The following is a 17,685-nucleotide window of genomic DNA, read 5'->3' as shown; positions in this document are numbered from 1 at the left end:
TTAATAGAGCACTGATTACAGATTGCAGGCACCTGGTGGTGGTTTTGTACTGAGGCTGAAGGGTGCAGTTCCAAAGACAAGAACTGGACTTGATAGATTCCTATTTTCCTCCCCTGTTGTTTCCAGGGCCTGGAATAAGTGCTGAGAAACCTTTATAAGAGCTGATCCAGGCTCTTGGTGTGGTTAGCATTGTGCTTTCAGGAGACCCCTCCAATCCAGAGCATTAATTCCCAGACTGGTAATAGACTTGTGCCTTTGCCCAGGGCATGTTCTCCTTCCAGTGGCTCAGAGCACTGAGACGGTAGGAGGGGCTCCTGTTAGTTGGGGTCAGTACAGAGCCCTGTGGCTTGGGACTTGGCCAAAACAATTCTGTGCTTCTTGGACTGTCTCAACCTGTTCCATTTGGGCAGACCATCATTGCTTTTGGCCTCGACAGCCAAATGAGAAAACATAAACTGTGAAAATTCAAGGGAATAGAAGGTGATAGTCAAAAGTTGAGGTTTAGAAATCTATGGGCTAGGGATATTCTAGTCCAACACTTAATTTCATGCCAATTCATGAGAAAAAGGATGAATCTGAGAAGAGTCGCCACTGTAATAAATGATATTTTCTCTCTTTCCCTCTCCCTTCTGACATAACACCTATTCTCACCTTCCACAAACTTGGGATTGCTATCATAACTTCACAGTTATGTGGAGAACATCACAGTAAGGTGGAGAATAGTGGCTAGCCCTCATCTTGGCCTTGCTACTCTTTAGTTGTATGATTTGGGAATTACCCTCTGGATTTCAGTTTTCTTATGATTTAAGGAAGAGAATTGGATTAGCTAGACAATCACTAAATCACTTCCAGCTGTTAAATGTGTAAGCTTAAAAATGCTAACATACTAACTTGCACACATCTTTCAACTGAAGTATAAGCTGCTGGTGGGTAGGGCCCCAAAATTTGTCAAGCAATGGTTTTTGGTTGGCTCATTTGGAAGGTCTTGCTGAGATCCTACTCAGTAAAGTCAAGTGCATAGAATTCCTCTTGCCAAGCGTTTCAAATGTGTGAAGCCAGGGGCATTGCTGTTAGGGAAGCAGCTAAGGTTGCTTGAAGCATTGGCAGTGGAAGACAGAAGACACAGCAAGAGTATGGGGTAGGAGGTAACAAGGAGGGTCCCAGTTGTGCTTTTGAAATACCAGAGGGGGGTAATACAGCAAAGGAAGTGGAAAGAGGAGTTTTCCCTGAGAACCAGCAGAAACCTTTGAAATATGTGCCTTTCATTTTTCAGCCTTTTCCGGTTAGGAAAATAGCCTGCAAGGTTCATAAAGCTGCCTGGTGGCAGCCATCCAAGATCCTCCCAGGAGTTGACTCCTGTTATAAACGGCTGGTCTCCAAAGGAGGGTGGCAAACAGCTGTGATGAGGCTTTGGTGGGCATTGTCCTGTTTGTGGAGATAGAGCTTTATCACAGACTCTCTGTTAATGTATTCTGAACTCCCCAATTTTCATCTTGGAATCAAAACGAGCTCTATTCTAACTAGATTACGTGATCCTCTTTGCCAGTTTCACCACATGACCTGCACACCCAAGATGAGCAGATATCCAGAAAGAACGACTTCAAACTCCAGCCTGACTTATTATCTTTAGTAGCTGGGCAGGGATGATAACAGTATCTTGTCCACCCAAAAGCAAGGCTGATCAGAGGCAAAACTGTGAAGCAGATGAATTTGTCTTGATTTACCTGGAATGTATTTCTATCTCATCTCTTCCTACCTTTTTCATTTCTTCAATAGGAGATAGGGAGAGAAAAGACTACGAGTATCACGCTTCTAGGTTCAAATCCTAGCTCTGCCCTTGAAAAGCTGCGTGATCTAGAGTAACTTACTTAACTACTCTGAGCTTTAGTTTCCTGATCTATAAAATGGAATCTCACCCTCCTCTCTCCCACATAAAAATGTATTAATGAGGACTTTCAGATACCAAAGTCACATGTTTAAGTGTACGCATCTCCTGTCGGAATTTGAGGTGCTGACGGGAAAAGCTTTTGGAGGCTGGGAGGGAATCTTTTTCAGCACCATTCAGATTACACTGCACAGGCACAAAATCATGAAATTGATTGTTGGGGAGACTGATTAAAGTTGAAATGACAATCCTTGGCTTGATCCGTATGGGAAGAGTTTAATGACCTTATTGAAAATCTCATTTGTGAAATTGAGCCGTTGAAGGACAGAGTCCTTAGTCTTTTAAGTTGACAGTGTAAATATGTATAACAGGGCTTCTGGATGTATCACATTTCTTCTGCGCCCCTCATTGCTGTGAAGGACTTCATGTCAGAGTATAATACTGATAAAATGTCAATTACAGAAAACTAATTGAAACTCTCAAGAAATTATAAAGTGATGATATTCTCCAAATAAAGGATTCAAGTAGGAAATACTCTCAGAATTGATGATTTAGAGACTATTTTGAGAAGTTTTGCTCTGATTTTTAGATTTTTAAAAAATATATAAAGTTGTTTCAACTACTTTTGGTTTTTGTAGGTTTCATACACTTAAAATTGGAGGATCTTTTTTTTTTTAATTTTTTTAATTAGTTTCTGCTTTATAACAAAGTGAATCAGTCATACATATACATCTGTTCCCACATCCCTTCCCTCATGCATCTCCCTCCCTCCCACCCTCCCCATCCCACCCCTCCAGGCGGTCACAAAGCACCGAGCTGATCTCCCTGTGCTCTGCGGCTGCTTCCCACTATCTATCTACCTTACATTTGGTAGTATATATATGTCCATGCCTCTCTTTCGCTTTGTCACAGCTTACCCTTCCCTCTCCCCATATCCTCAAGTCCATTCTCAAGTAGGTCTGTGTCTTTATTCCCGTTTTGCCCCTAGGTCCTTCATGACTTTTTTTATTTTTAATTCCATATATATGTGTTAGCATACGGTATTTGTCTTTCTCTTTCTGACTTACTTCACTCTGTATGACAGACTCTAGGTCTATCCACCTCATTACAAATAGCTCAGTTTCGTTTCTTTTTATGGCTGAGTAATATTCCATTGTATATATGTGCCACATCTTCTTTATCCATTCATCCGATGATGGACACTTAGGTTGTTTCCAGCTCCGGGCTATTGTGAATAGAGCTGCAATGAACATTTTGGTACATGTCTCTTTTGGAACTATGGTTTTCTCAGGGTATATGCCCAGTAGTGGGATTGCTGGGTCATATGGTAGTTCTATTTGTAGTTTTTTAAGGAACCTCCATACTGTTCTCCATAGTGGCTGTACCAATTCACATTCCCACCAGCAGTGCAAGAGTGTTCCCTTTTTTCCACACCCTCTCCAGCATTTATTGTTTCTAGATTTCTTGATGATGGCCATTCTGACTGGTGGGAGATGATATCTCATTGTAGTTTTGATTTGCATTTCTCTAATGATTAATGATGTTGAGCATTCTTTCATGTGTTTGTTGGCAGTCTGTATATCTTCTTTGGAGAAATGCCTATTTAAGTCTTCTGCCCATTTTTGGATTGGGTTGTTTGTTTTTTTGCTATTGAGCTGCATGAGCTGTTTATAAATTTTGGAGATTAATCCTTTGTCAGTTGCTTCATTTGCAAATATTTTCTCCCATTCTGAGGGTTGTCTTTTGGTCTTGTTTATGGTTTCCTTTGCTGTGCAAAAGCTTTGAAGTTTCATTAGGTCCCATTTGTTTATCTTTGTTTTTATTTCCATTTCTCTAGGAGGTGGGTCCAAAAGGATCTTGCTGTGATTTATGTCATAGAGTGTTCTACCTATGTTTTCCTCTAAGAGTTTGATAGTTTCTGGCCTTACATTTAAGTCTTTAATCCATTTTGAGCTTATTTTTGTGTATGGTGTTAGGGAATGATCTAATCTCAAACTTTTACATGTCCCTGTCCAGTTTTCCCAGCACCACTTATTGAAGAGGCTGTCCTTTCTCCACTGTACATTCCTGCCTCCTTTATCAAAGATAAGTTGGCCATATGTGCGTGGGTTTATCTCTGGGCTTTCTATCCTGATCCACTGATCTATCTTTCTGTTTTTATGCCAGTACCACACTGTCTTGATTACTGTAGCTTTGTAGTATAGTCTGAAGTCAGGGAGCCTGATTCCTCCAGCTCCGTTTTTCGTTCTCAAGATTGCTTTGGCTATTCGGGGTCTTTTGTTTTTCCAAACAAATTTTGCAATTTTTTGTTCTACTTCTGTGAAAAATGCCAGTGGTAGTTTGATAGGGATTGCATTGAATCTGTAGATTGCTTTGGGTAGTAGAGTCATTTTCACAATATTGATTCTTCCAATCCAGGAGCATGGTATATCTCTCCATCTATTTGTATCATCTTTAATTTCTTTCATCAGTGTCTTATAATTTTCTGCATACACGTCTTTTGTCTCCTTAGGTAGGTTTATTCCTAGATATTTTATTCTTTTTGTTGCAATGGTAAATGGGAGTGTTTTCTTGATTTCATTTTCAGATTTTTCATCATTAGTGTACAGGAATGCCAGAGATTTCTGTACATTAATTTTGTATCCTGCTACTTTACCAAATTCATTGATTAGCTCTAGTAGTTTTTCGGTAGCATCTTTAGGATTCTCTATGTATAGTATCATGTCATCTGCACACAGTGACAGCTTTACTTCTTCTTTTCCAATTTGGATTCCTTTTATTTCCTTTTCTTCTCTGATTGCTGTGGCTAAAACTTCCAAAACTATGTTGAATAAGAGTGGTGAGAGTGGGCAGCCTTGTCTTGTTCCTGATCTTAGTGGAAATGGTTTCAGTTTTTCACCATTGAGGACAATGTTGGCTGTGGGTTTGTCATATATGGCCTTTATTATGTTGAGGAAAGTTCCCTCTATGCCTACTTTCTGCAGGGTTTTTATCATAAATGGGTGTTGAATTTTGTCGAAAGCTTTCTCTGCATCTATTGAGATGATCATATGGTTTTTCTCCTTCAACTTGTTAATATGGTGTATCACATTGACTGATTTGCGTATATTGAAGAATCCTTGCATTCCTGGAATAAACCCCACTTGATCGTGGTGTATGATCCTTTTAATGTGCTGTTGGATTCTGTTTGCTAGTATTTTGTTGAGGATTTTTGCATCTATGTTCATCAGTGATATTGGCCTGTAGTTTTCTTTCTTTGTGACATCCTTGCCTGGTTTTGCTATCAAGGTGATGGTGGCCTCGTAGAATGAGTTTGGGAGTGTTCCTTCCTCTGATATTGTTTGGAAGAGTTTGAGAAGGATGGGTGTTAGCTCTTCTCTAAATGTTTGATAGAATTCGCCTGTGAAGCCATCTGGTTCTGGGCTTTTGTTTGATGGAAGATTTTTAATCACAGTTTCAATTTCAGTGCTTGTGATTGGTCTATTCATATTTTCTATTTCTTCCTGATTCAGTCTTGGCAGGTTGTGCATTTCTAAGAATTTGTCCATCTCTTCCAGGTTGTCCATTTTATGGGCATAGAGTTGCTTGTAGTAATCTCTCATGATCTTTTGTATTTCTGCAGTGTCAGTTGTTACTTCTCCTTTTTCATTTCTAATTCTATTGATTTGAGTCTTCTCCCTTCTTTTCTTGATGAGTCTGGCTAATGGTTTATCAATTTTGTTTATCTTCTCAAAGAACCAGCTTTTAGTTTTATTGATCTTTGCTATCGTTTCCTTCATTTCTTTTTCATTTATTTCTGATCTGATTTTTATGATTTCTTTCCTTCTGCTAACTTTGGGATGTTTTAGTTCTTCTTTCTCTAATTGCTTTAGGTGCAAGGTTAGGTTGTTTATTCGAGATGTTTCCTGTTTCTTAAGGTGGGATTGTATTGCTATAAACTTCCCTCTTAGAACTGCTTTTGCTGCATCCCATAGGTTTTGGGTCGTTGTGTCTCCATTGTCATTTGTTTCTAGGTATTTTTTAATTTCCTCTTTGATTTCTTCAGTTATCACTTTGTTATTAAGTAGTGTATTGTTTAGCCTCCATGTGTTTGTATTTTTTACAGCTCTTTTCCTGTAATTGATATCTAGTCTCATAGCATTGTGGTCAGAAAAGACACTTGATACAATTTCAATTTTCTTAAATTTACTACGGCTTGATTTGTGACCCAAGATATGATCTATCCTGGAGAATGTTCCATGAGCACTTGAGAAAAATGTGTATTCTGTTGTTTTTGGATGGAATGTCCTATAAATATCAATTAAGTCCATCTTGTTTAATGTATCATTTAAAGCTTGTGTTTCCTTATTTATTTTCATTTTGGAAGATCTGTCCATTGGTGAAAGTGGGGTGTTAAAGTCCCCTACTATGAGTGTGTTACTGTCTATTTCTCCTTTTATGGCTGTTAGTATTTGCCTTATGTATTGAGGTGCTCCTATGTTTGGTGCATAAATATTTACAATTGTTATATCTTCTTCTTGGATCGATCCCTTGATCATTATGTAGTGTCCTTCTTTGTCTCTTCTAGTAGTCTTTATTTTAAAGTCTATTTTGTCTGATATGAGAATTGCTACTCCAGCTTTCTTTTGGTTTCCATTTGCATGGAATATCTTTTTCCATCCCCTTACTTTCAGTCTGTATGTGTCTCTAGGTCTGAAGTGGGTCTCTTGTAGACAGCATATATATGGGTCTTGTTTTTGTATCCATTCAGCCAATCTGTGTCTTTTGGTGGGAGCATTTAGTCCATTTACATTTAAGGTAATTATCGATATGTATGTTCCTATTCCCATTTTCTTAATTGTTTTGGGTTCGTTATTGTAGGTCTTTTCCTTCTGTTGTGTTTCTTGCCTAGAGAAGTTCCTTTAGCATTTGTTGTAAAGCTGGTTTGGTGGTGCTGAACTCTCTCAGCTTTTGCTTGTCTGTAAAGGTTTTAATTTCTCCATCAAATCTGAATGAGATCCTTGCTGGGTAGAGTAATCTTGGTTGCAGGTTTTTCTCCTTCATCACTTTAATTATGTCCTGCCACTCCCTTCTGGCTTGTAGAATTTCTGCTGATAGATCAGCTGTTATCCTGATGGGGATTCCCTTGTGTGTTATTTGTTGTTTTTGCCTTGCTGCTTTTAATATGATTTCTTTGTGTTTAATTTTTGACAGTTTGATTAATATGTGTCTTGGCGTATTTCTCCTTGGATTTATTCTGTATGGGACTCTCTGTGCTTCCTGGACTTGATTAACTATTTCCTTTCCCATATTAGGGAAGTTTTCAACTATAATCTCTTCAAATATTTTCTCAGTCCCTTTCTTTTTCTCTTCTTCTTCTGGAACCCCTATAATTCGAATGTTGGTGCGTTTAATGTTGTCCCAGAGGTCTCTGAGACTGTCCTCTGTTCTTTTCATTCTTTTTTCTTTATTTTGCTCTGCAGCAGTTATTTCCACTATTTTATCTTCCACCTCACTTATCCGTTCTTCTGCCTCAGTTATTCTGCTATTGATCCCATCTAGAGTATTTTTTGTTTTGTTTTGTTTTTGCAGTACGCGGGCCTCTCACTGTTGTGGCCTCTCCCATTGCGGACGGACGTGCAGGCTCAGCGGCCATGGCTCACGGGCCCAGCCGTTCCGCGGCATGTGGGATGCTCCCAGACCGGGGCATGAACCCGTGTCCCCTGCACCGGCAGGCGGACTCTCAACCACTGCGCCACCAGGGAAGCCCCTAGAGTATTTTTTATTTCATGTATTGTGTTTTTAATCGATGCTTGATTCATCTTTAGTTCTTCTAGGTCCTTGTTAACTGTTTCTTGCATTTTGTCTATTCTATTTCCAAGATTTTGGATCTGGGAAATAGAATCTTGGATCATCTTTACCATCATTATTCTGAATTCTTTTTCAGGTAGACTGCCTATTACCTCTTCATTTGTTAGGTCTGGTGGGTTTTTATCTTGTTCCTTCTCCTGCTGTGTGTTTTTCTGTCTTCTCATTTTGCTTATGTTACTGTGTTTGGGGTCTCCTTTTTGCAGGCTGCAGGTTCGTAGTTCCCGTTGTTTTTGGTGTCTGTCCCCAGTGGCTAAGGTTGGTTTAGTGGGTTGTGTAGGCTTCCTGGTGGAAGGTACTAGTGCCTGTGTTCTGGTGAATGAGGCTGGATCTTGCCTTTCTGGTGGACAGGTCCACGTCTGGTGGTGTGTTTTGGGGTGTCTGCGGACTTTTTATGATTTTAGGCCACCTCTCTGCTAATGGGTGGCGTTGTGTTCCTGTCTTGCTAGTTGTTTGGCATAGGGTGTCCAGCACTGTAGCTTGCTGGTCGTTGAGTGAAGCTGGGTGCTGGTGTTGAGATGGAGATCTCTGGAAGATTTTCGCCGTTTGATATTATGTGGAGCTGGGAGGTCTCTTGCGGACCAGTGTCCTGAAGTTGGCTCTCCCACCTCAGAGGCACAGCACTGACTCCTGGCTCCTCAATTTGGGATGATTTGTTGTCTATTCATGTATTCCACAGATGCAGGGTACATCAAGTTGATTGTGGAGCTTTAATCCGCTGCTTCTGAGGCTGCTGGGAGAGGTTTCCCTTTCTCTTCTTTGTTCTCACAGCTCCTGGGTCTCAGCTTTGGATTTGGCCCCGCCTCTGCGTGTAGGTCGCCGGAGGGCGTCTGTTCTCCGCTCAGACAGGACAGGGTTAAAGGAGCAGCCTCTTCAGGGACTCTGGCTCACTCAGGCCGCGCGGGAGGGAGGGGCACGGAGTGCGGGGCGAGCCTGCAGAGGCAGAGTTCGGCGTGACGTTGCACCAGCCCGAGGCGCGCCGTGCGTTCTCCCAGGGAAGCCGCCCCTGGATCCTGGGACCCCGGCAGTGGCGGGCTGCACAGGCTCCCGGAAGGGCGGTGTGGACAGTGACCTGCGCTCGGACACAGGCTTCTTGGCGGCGGCGGCAGCAGCAGCCCCAGCGTCCCACGCCCGTCACTGGGCTCCGCGCTTTCAGTCGTGACTCGCGCCCGTCTGTGGAGCCCCTTTAAGCAGCGCTCTTAATCCCCTCTCCTCGCGCACCAGGAAACCAAGAGGGAAGAAAAAGTCTCTTGCCTCTTCGGCAGCTCCAGAGTTTTCCCGGACTCCCTGCCGGCTAGCTGTGGCACATTAGCCCCCTTCAGGCTGAGTTCTCGCCGCCAGCCCCAGTCCTTTCCCTGCGCTCTGACCGAAGCCCGAGCCTCAGCTTCCAGCGCCGTCCGCCCTGGTGGGCGAGCAGACAAGCCTCTCGGGCTGGTGAGTGCCGCTCGGCACCGATCCTCTGTGCGGGAATCTCTCCGCTTTGCCCTACCCAGGTATGTGGGGAGTTTCTTGCCTTTTGGGAGGTCTGGGGTCTTCTGCCAGCATTCAGTAGGTGTTCTGTAGGAGTTGTTCCACGTGTAGCTGTATTTCTGGTGTATCCGTGGGGAGGAAGGTGATCTCCGTGTCTTACTCTTCCGCCATCTTACCCGGAAGTCTGGAGGATCTTTTTAAAGGTTTATTACCTTTTTAGTGTTATATTCCAGGTCTGTTCTAAAACAGAAATAGCTGAATCAAGAGAATTTATAATTTACCTAAGATTTGAGTTAACAAATATCTGATATAAAAGGCTCATTTTATGCTTGCTGGAGGATTTGTTCATTGATTTGTTTGTTTTTAATGGTTGATATGTTTGGTCTTTATTTTTTAATCCCAAACTTCTGTTGTAAACTTCTGTATACATCAAAAAGAGAAAACACCTGAACCACACTGTCTTCCACTTCCTTTCATGTGTGGGTTCAGTGTTTCCCCCATTGTTTTCTCTTCAGTGTAAGTAGAAGAAGCACATGAATTCAGCAATCAGTACAGAGCGTGGCACACAATTAAAATGTTTATTTTCATGTTGTCAATCTTCGTGTGGCTTGGTCCATATTTGGTTGGAATAGATTTGTCTGTTATGAGTGTTGTTAATAAACAATGCTCTCAGGCCAACATATTGTTTTGTTAGTTTGCCAACTAGCTGTTGGGCACCACAATGACATGAGTACTCGAAAATTGGGAGATGCCAACAATTGGAGCTCCTTTTGGTTCATTTTCCCTTATAACCCTTTGTTCTTTCTTTGATATACTTAAACTCATTTTTAAGGCCTGCCTCACACTTTGGATCAATAATTCTGTCATAGACCGGTGAGTGCACCCCAGCCTGCCCTTCCCTTTGGTACTTTATTTCTCCCCATCACTGTCGAGTCGGTATATGGGTACTATAGAACCAACTTAGCTGATCCTGGAAATTTAAACTTGTGAATGTGGAGGTTCTATTACAGAATAAATCCCTCAACAAATCCTCCAAATGGCGTATTCCCAGCACCTTTTTTTGTTCTTGGTAATGTTATTTTTTGGCTTTGTCATATCATCTGTTAAAGTTAGGAAGTGATCGACAAGGCGGCTCAAAAGTACCCCCACCACATAAATAAACTTGTGTAAACACAGGTCTTGTGGTCTGGGTGCAGAGAAGGGTTTGTTCTTTGGATATTAAGCCTACAAGAAGAATGTGCTTACTGAACATATAAACAAGGAAAGAGGAGATGACAATAGTCTAGATTTATAATTGAAGCAGACATGAGTCACCGGCTTGGAGGATCCTGTGAACATAATGTCTCATACAAGAGGAGGGTTAGTATATACACGGAAGAGAAAGCCAGCCAGGTCTTATGGTATTTGGTAGCCTGATGGTAAATAAAAGCTTCTTTTCCTTCCTTAAGGAGCTAAGTGTCATGACCAGGGTTGCTGTGTGTGGTTGTGCTGCTTTTGCACTGCTCCAGCGATTGTGTCCAAGCGAGTAGGTGCAAGTGGACATCTGGCTGGCATTCTGCGCACCAGGTCGTGGGTCCTGGCATGGAGCTGCATTTGCTCAGAGGAAAGGTGACGTTTTCTTCTCACCAAAATCACTTCCAGACCTTGTGGTAATCATTCACGACATCTGCTCTCCTTTCTCACAACTCTTTGAAGGTGGAAATTTATCCGCTTTCACCTTTGGGATTCCCAACACCATGCCTGGACTGGAGTTGAAAAGAGAGTAGGGCAGACTGATAATTGGATCCCAGTAAAGTAAATTTTGATGTATTTTCCAGTTTGGGGAGAAAGAGTATACCTCAAAAACAATTTTTTTTTAAGGAACACTCTAGTCAAGTTATAGTGGAATAAGAATACTGCCCTGCAGAATCTTGGGCCTATTTTTCTTTGTTTCAAAATCCAGACATAATCATATTAACATTTTGGCAGACTTTTTTCTAGAAATCTCTTTATGCATATGAGTACACACATATAAGTTTACATTCATGAGCTCGTTTTCTGTTTTGTAACTTCCTTGTTTTCACTCTGTATTATGTCATTTTTTCAAGTTAGTATCTATAGATCTGTGCCATGATTTTGAAAGGTTATGTGATAGTCCATTGGGTTGAAGGGCTATACTGCATTTTAACAATGTAGATTGAATATTGATGGGTATTTAGGTTGTTTATAATGTTTTGCTCTTAAAAATGGATCTGAAGTAAGCATGCATCATGTATAATACACACAACATTTCCTTTTTCTCTAGTAGTAGAGTTGCTGGTTCTAGAGGTTTCAGTTCAAATACTAATCTCTATAAGAGAGGAATTATAACTTCTTCATCATCCTGAGACCAATAGGGGTGGGTTAAAAATGCCATAGTTTACCATTCATAAGCACACATACCTAAAGATTCTAACTTACAAAAAGAGCAAGCTTTGGAAGATGCATTTAGCAGCTGTCTTGATTGTATACTTGGGATTGCGTGGAGGTGTTTTGTAAATCATGAAGTACTGTACAGACCTCAGTGACTCATTACTAGAGCTTTACAGAGCATCTGCCATGTACTCTCAAAAAAGGTTTACAGAGTCTTTATTTTATAAATAATTCATTAAATACAGAGAAAAAACAAAAACCCAGAGACAGTGGATCTGGACCTGGTTGTACAGTGGAATAAATCAAAGATATCATCAAGAAAACAAATCCCAGACCTTGCCCCCACAGGTCCCCTGAATCTGTGTGAACAAGACCTGGGGACCCCAGTTGATGTTGATATACATAGTCTTTGTTTGGAATTCCCCCTTTAATATATTTTTTGGTCTGTCTCCAAATATTTTTCTAGCAGAATAGAGAATATTTTTAGCTTTTATACATATACTTAAAATTTTTATTTTTCTTGTTTGTAAGTTTCTGGCTTTTTCTAGGATATTTTTAGCAGATTTGCTGTATGACATTGACTTAGTCTCAATCTTTGTAAATCTTGTGAAATCTTAATTATGGGTTCTTGGTCTGCCATCCCCTTCTGGTTTTATACCATTGGCAAACCCCTTCCTTAGCCCTTGTTTTTTCTACCAGAAAAAATGGTGAACTCATAGTGATTGCAATTTTCAACTTTGAATGGTATCACCAGTTTAAAGTTATCTGTCTAGTCTAGTGGCATATCTGACTCCCCTTTTAGATTCTATTTATAAGAACTTTTAGTTGAGAGTAATAGTTGAAGTACATGGAAAAATTGGCTGGTAGGTTGAAACTTTCATCTAATTAATTTATCCTCATGCTTACATGCTATGGATAGACTAAAGTTTTCATCTTGAGAGCTATCTTATCCAAGAGTAAAGTTGTCTAAGTAGAAGTAGAATTGCATATTTATAATAATCAGTAACCCTTACTTGGGTAAATTTTTATAAAGTAGCTAAATTGACCTCAAATTATCTCATTGGTCTTAATCTATGAAACAAGAAAAAATAAAATTGATTTTTATTGCCTAACAAGTTGCATATTTTCTGGCTAAGTGAAGTTTTTAGAGTACAGTTAACATTTTTAGATTATCTCTAAGTTTAATGACTGTGTAATAACATCTGACTTGTAACATTTAGTACTTAAATACTGTGGAGTTTAAGGGAAGCAATTTAACATTTCTCTACTTTGGCCTCAATATTTATAACATCCCCCAGTTCCTTGTCAAGGTAATTGTGTTTCTCTTTCAGGACATGAGGCATGGAGTAGAAACAGTTGAATACAGTTATACTTGAATCATATTTATCCTTTAGAATATTACCTTGGACAGTATAGAGGGACAATGGTAGCAAGATGGGAGTGGTACTAGAACCCTTTTAGGAGGCATCCAAATCATTCAAACCAGGGATGATGGGGATCCGAATTAAGGTAGAGGATGTGAGGATGAAGAGCATCTGGTGGAGCCCAGAAATATTAAATTGGATCTATAGAACTTGGTAATTGGTTAGTTATTATGGGGACTTGGAGGGTTTGAGAGACAAGACTGAGTCTAAATTAACTCTTAGTGGAAATGCTCAGTTGCCAGCTAGACACATGGATTTAAAAGCAGGAAGGCAGTGGGATCTGGGTGTATGATTAGTGTCATCCAATTAAAGGCAGAAGTCAAGTTGCATTTGTAGAATTTCGAAAACAAAGTGGCAATGTAGAGAAGTTCTATCTTAGAGAATAACCTTATTTCTCTTATTTCTAAGTTATGTGAGGTCACCTCACTAGAGTTTCCATGCACTAGTAGAGACCAGCTGATTCTCCCCAAAAGTGTTCTGGGATGATATCCTGTTTGCTGTGAACTTGCAGAATTCTGAAACTTGATATCGGCTGGTTTTGAGTGTATCTACCTCAGGGTTGAGTCATAGTAACTAGTTTAAGAGGGTGAGGTCTAAAACCAGGCATTCTGGTTACTTGTTGGCAATGGGAATATAATCGTCATACAGTCCAAATTACTTGTGTTGGCATAGCCAGTGCCATACCATGATCAGAAGATTACATGTGAAGCGTGGCAAGTGAATGAGGTTAGAGAATCTGTTATCTAATAATATTAAGCGAAGTAAATGTTGCCTCTGTTTCACCAGAGGCAGAGCTTACCTCTCAGGTGAGAAATATTTAAGCCCTGTCAGCCCCACCGCCTTAGAGCCACCTGCAGGATGATGAGTGCACCACCACAGGTCATCTGAGGTTTTAATGAGTTCCTACCACTCTTCCTTGTCTCTTGACCACAGAGGACACATGTCAGTTCAAGTACTGGAAATGGAAAATGTTAGTGTTGGAATGCAAAAACATCTTACCTCTCTACTCCTTAACTTATGTACTTCATCTGCCTCCTCCGTGAGGTCCTTGGAGTTTACAGCTCCTCCTGGAGAGGAGGATTGTAGGTGGAGGACCATCTCACTACCATAACTATGTGCTGACAAAAGTGGTTATGGGTTAGATGGCTTAAAGGGAGAAGAAGATAGATGAAAAAGCTTGAGGGAGAGGAAAGTTAACTGTGATTAGTTTCCAAAGCTACCACTTAAGGCAGCCAGTTGCTTTGACTTGCAAATCATATTGTAGGTTGGTTTCTTGGATGGGAAAGCTTTGTAATTATAGCCTTTAGAAGCTGTGGACCAGGAAGAGAGAAAACTTACATGGGTTGTAGGGGAGGAAAAATAATTTTCCCTTTACTCTTCTCAGTTCTTAGCTGAGACCCCTGTAATAAAAGACAGATTAACAAGAGAAAACCAATCAGAAGTTTATTAACATGTATACCTTGTGTATACATGGGAGATACCCTGGGAAAAATGAATAATTCCCAAGGTGACTTAGAATTCAGGATTAAATACCATCTTATTAGGGAAGGGGGACAAGGTGTACACCTCTTAGGGGAGAGAAAAAGATTTTTAGAAAAGATAAATGGGCCCTTACAAGACTAGATGGGAGGTGTGACAGTTTGTGACAGAGTGTGTCTGAGTGTGGTGTCGACTTCTAGTCTACTGTCCTGTGACAAGAATCAGTCTTCTCTGGTGGATGAAACTCCTGGAGAGGGGATTTATAACAACCGAGTGCCTTTTGGAGGATCTGTCTTTAGACAGATAAAGGGAATTCAGAGAAAGCCTGTCCCTACATTTGCTGTTTTTCAGATACCTTTGGCTCAAAACAATCCATATACTAAAGCAGAATATTTTGGGGCGGCATGTCCTGCTCCCCTTTAGGGTGATGTAGGTTGGAGTAACTGTGGTCAGTGGTGTACCACCGCTGTGTATTCATCTTGTTTTCCTTACAAAGAGGTCCAGCTGTGGGCTGGACATTGATTTACCAGTAGGAAGATCTAAGACCTGAGAAATCTGCTTGGTTGAATGGAGAGAAAAAGTCCTGTACATTCTCTTCCTGTATTCTCTCCTGAGAATACACTCCTTTCCATCCCCACAGTTCCTCCTTAGTTAGGCTCTCAGCTTTTCACTTAGGTGTCAGGATGGCTGCAGTTAGAGAGTTGTTTAAACTACAGATCCCAAGATTCTTATTTGGTAGGGGTAAAGGAGGGGCCCAGGGGTCTGCATTTTTGAAAAGCTCTCCTTGCCGAGTTCAGACGTGCAGCCAGGTTTGGGAGACACTCATAGATAATTTCCACGAAGCTACATTAGTACCCCTTTTACATTCTGATTCTTTCTCTTCTAATCCACTGTCCATTCCCATTTCCAGGTGGCATCAAAAACATACATGCGTGCTCCCAGGCTTGTTAGTATCCTTGGCCTGGACAAAAACTTTAGACAATTTCCCATAAAAATGAGCCTGATAGTCTCTTGTGAGTGAGTTTCCTGAGGGTGAAACCTATAAATAGCTCATCCTGATAACACTTTATACAGAGCCCTCCATATGTTAGACTGTTTATCCATATTTAAAGGGTTTCATACCCATGAGTGAGAAAAGCAAAGCTTTGGTAAATAAAATCCAGTTTCTCTTTTACAAATACCTTCTGTCATGGATGGCTACATTTACTCAGTTTCTGCAAGTTCAGAGGGTCTTTTATTTTTCATATCTTAGTAGGAGAGTTAATAAAATTTTTCCATTTTAAGCATTCATTATGATTCAGGCACCAGAATAAGTGATTTGCATGCATTGTTTCATCTAATTCTTTCAATGCTTCCATGAATTAGGTGAAGCTTTCTCCATGTTGCAGTGAGTAAACTGAGGGTCTGAATTTTAAGCGATTTACCCACATATAGGTCTTAAGTTTTGGAAATAAGATTTGAACCCAAGTTTGTCTGATTCCAAATTTGTGGTCAGTGAAGTTACTGGTTTTATTTTTCCTCTTTTTTTCTCTCTTTTGTTCTTGGCTGCTGAATATCCATACAAAAAAACAACAAAAGGCCATTTCCATTCCTTACCGGTTTTTCAAAAGAAGAGCAAGATTTCCTGAAAATTTAGTAGCACATGCATGTTGTTCCTTTTCTTTTTTTTTCTCTGACAGATTTTGCATAGTACAATGGTAGCTTTCTGTTTCTTTTAACCACAAGTTTTGAAAAATGTGAATCTGAGTTGGAAAAGCAAAAGCCTTGCCACAGTTGGGAAGGCGCTGTTTTAGAGAATGCCTGATGAGTTTGGGAAGATGACTTTCTTTCTACATTGCTTTTATAGGACGTTTGAAGCCACTGTGCTACCACTGGCTTTCTCTTTCACGTGTCCCCAAATGCTGAGAGGTGAGAGGCCTTGGAGCTAGAAAAGAACTAGTTTCTCTCTTTTTAAAAATATGTCCCTGTAAATTACAACACGCTGCATAGCAAAGTCATGGGGTAAATCGCAGTGGGGGATTATAGGAAATCACAGAGTGTCAGTTAGAGGTCAGCACATTGAGAAACTCCATCATCATTTTGTACCCAGCTAGTATGAAGAACCTGGTGGCAATGATAAAATGGCATGATCTGAGCACATAGATCTGGGCATAGATCTATAATGTATAGACAGAGGTATAGATAGATAATAAACACCAACACTATTTATTCTTTATTTCTGCTGCCACTAAGAAAACCTACTACAGAACTGAAACCACGAGAAATTTCTTTAACTAGGGGAAGGTTCTTTTTTAATATATCTCTTTCCTACTATGAGGTTACAGGTGTGGGACCAGTTACAGGTGGACAGCTGTGTGGGCAGCATTTGTGAATCTTGCATTGGGAAGGATGTTTCATGGTCTTCCATCATAAATCGTCTGGATTTAAGGGAAACCTTTGATGTAGTCAGTAGTCAACTCCTGGAGAGCAGGGAGCATATCTTAGTTATTTCTTATATCTCTATACTGAGCATTGAGGTGGCACATAATAGGTGTTTGTTTGCCAACTGGCTTGATTTTACAGCAGGTTGATCAGCTCTTTGAGCTACTGTTACCATATATAGCTGTGCTGTTGATCCCTCTGCAGGATCTCTGAATCCTCTGTACAGCCTGCATGACCAACCCATTGGCCTTCTCTGCACCTTTAGTTCTGATTTGTTATTTGCTTGAGCAAATGTTGGTTACTGCTTAAGACATAGACTCTGACTAAGATGATGGAATAGAAAACATTTACTCATTTACTCAAGTTGCAGCTGAGTTTTTGGATGATAGAGTGTTAAAATTCAGATTGACCTTGAATATAATAGACACAAATAAGCAGAATCAAGACCTTTAGGGAAGTACAACTTTGGAAAACTAAATATAACATGGGGACTGTGTATATGTAAATTTGAGGGGTGGGGTGGGACTCTTTGGGAGTCAGCAACATGATGCTTTATTTTCTTAATTATTGGGCACCCACTGCCAGTTAACCACAGGAGCATAACATGTGGGAACTGCTGGGTAACATTTCCAAAATACTTGGCATTAGTCAGACATTTTTTTAGAATTGTGTGTCCACTTTGGCTGAAGGAAACTGTGGAGAATTTGGCGAGGGTCCAGAGCATGGCAATGAAAGGCAGAGGAGCAGTGGAAAATAGGACCCATTGAA

General features: G+C 40.5%; 1 protein-coding gene across 4 annotated transcripts in view; it reads left to right on the top strand.

Annotated features, from left to right (window-relative positions):
- Nucleotides 1-17,685, top strand: part of STXBP6 (syntaxin binding protein 6) — a 277,899-nt gene that overhangs the window by 59,204 nt on the left and 201,010 nt on the right. The window lies entirely within an intron of this gene.

This window comes from Mesoplodon bidens (assembly GCF_964165515.1).
Source record: "Mesoplodon bidens genome assembly, chromosome: 3".
Taxonomy (NCBI): domain Eukaryota; kingdom Metazoa; phylum Chordata; class Mammalia; order Artiodactyla; family Ziphiidae; genus Mesoplodon; species Mesoplodon bidens.
Note: the sequence above shows the minus strand (reverse complement) of the source record. Positions and strands in the feature narration are given on the sequence as shown.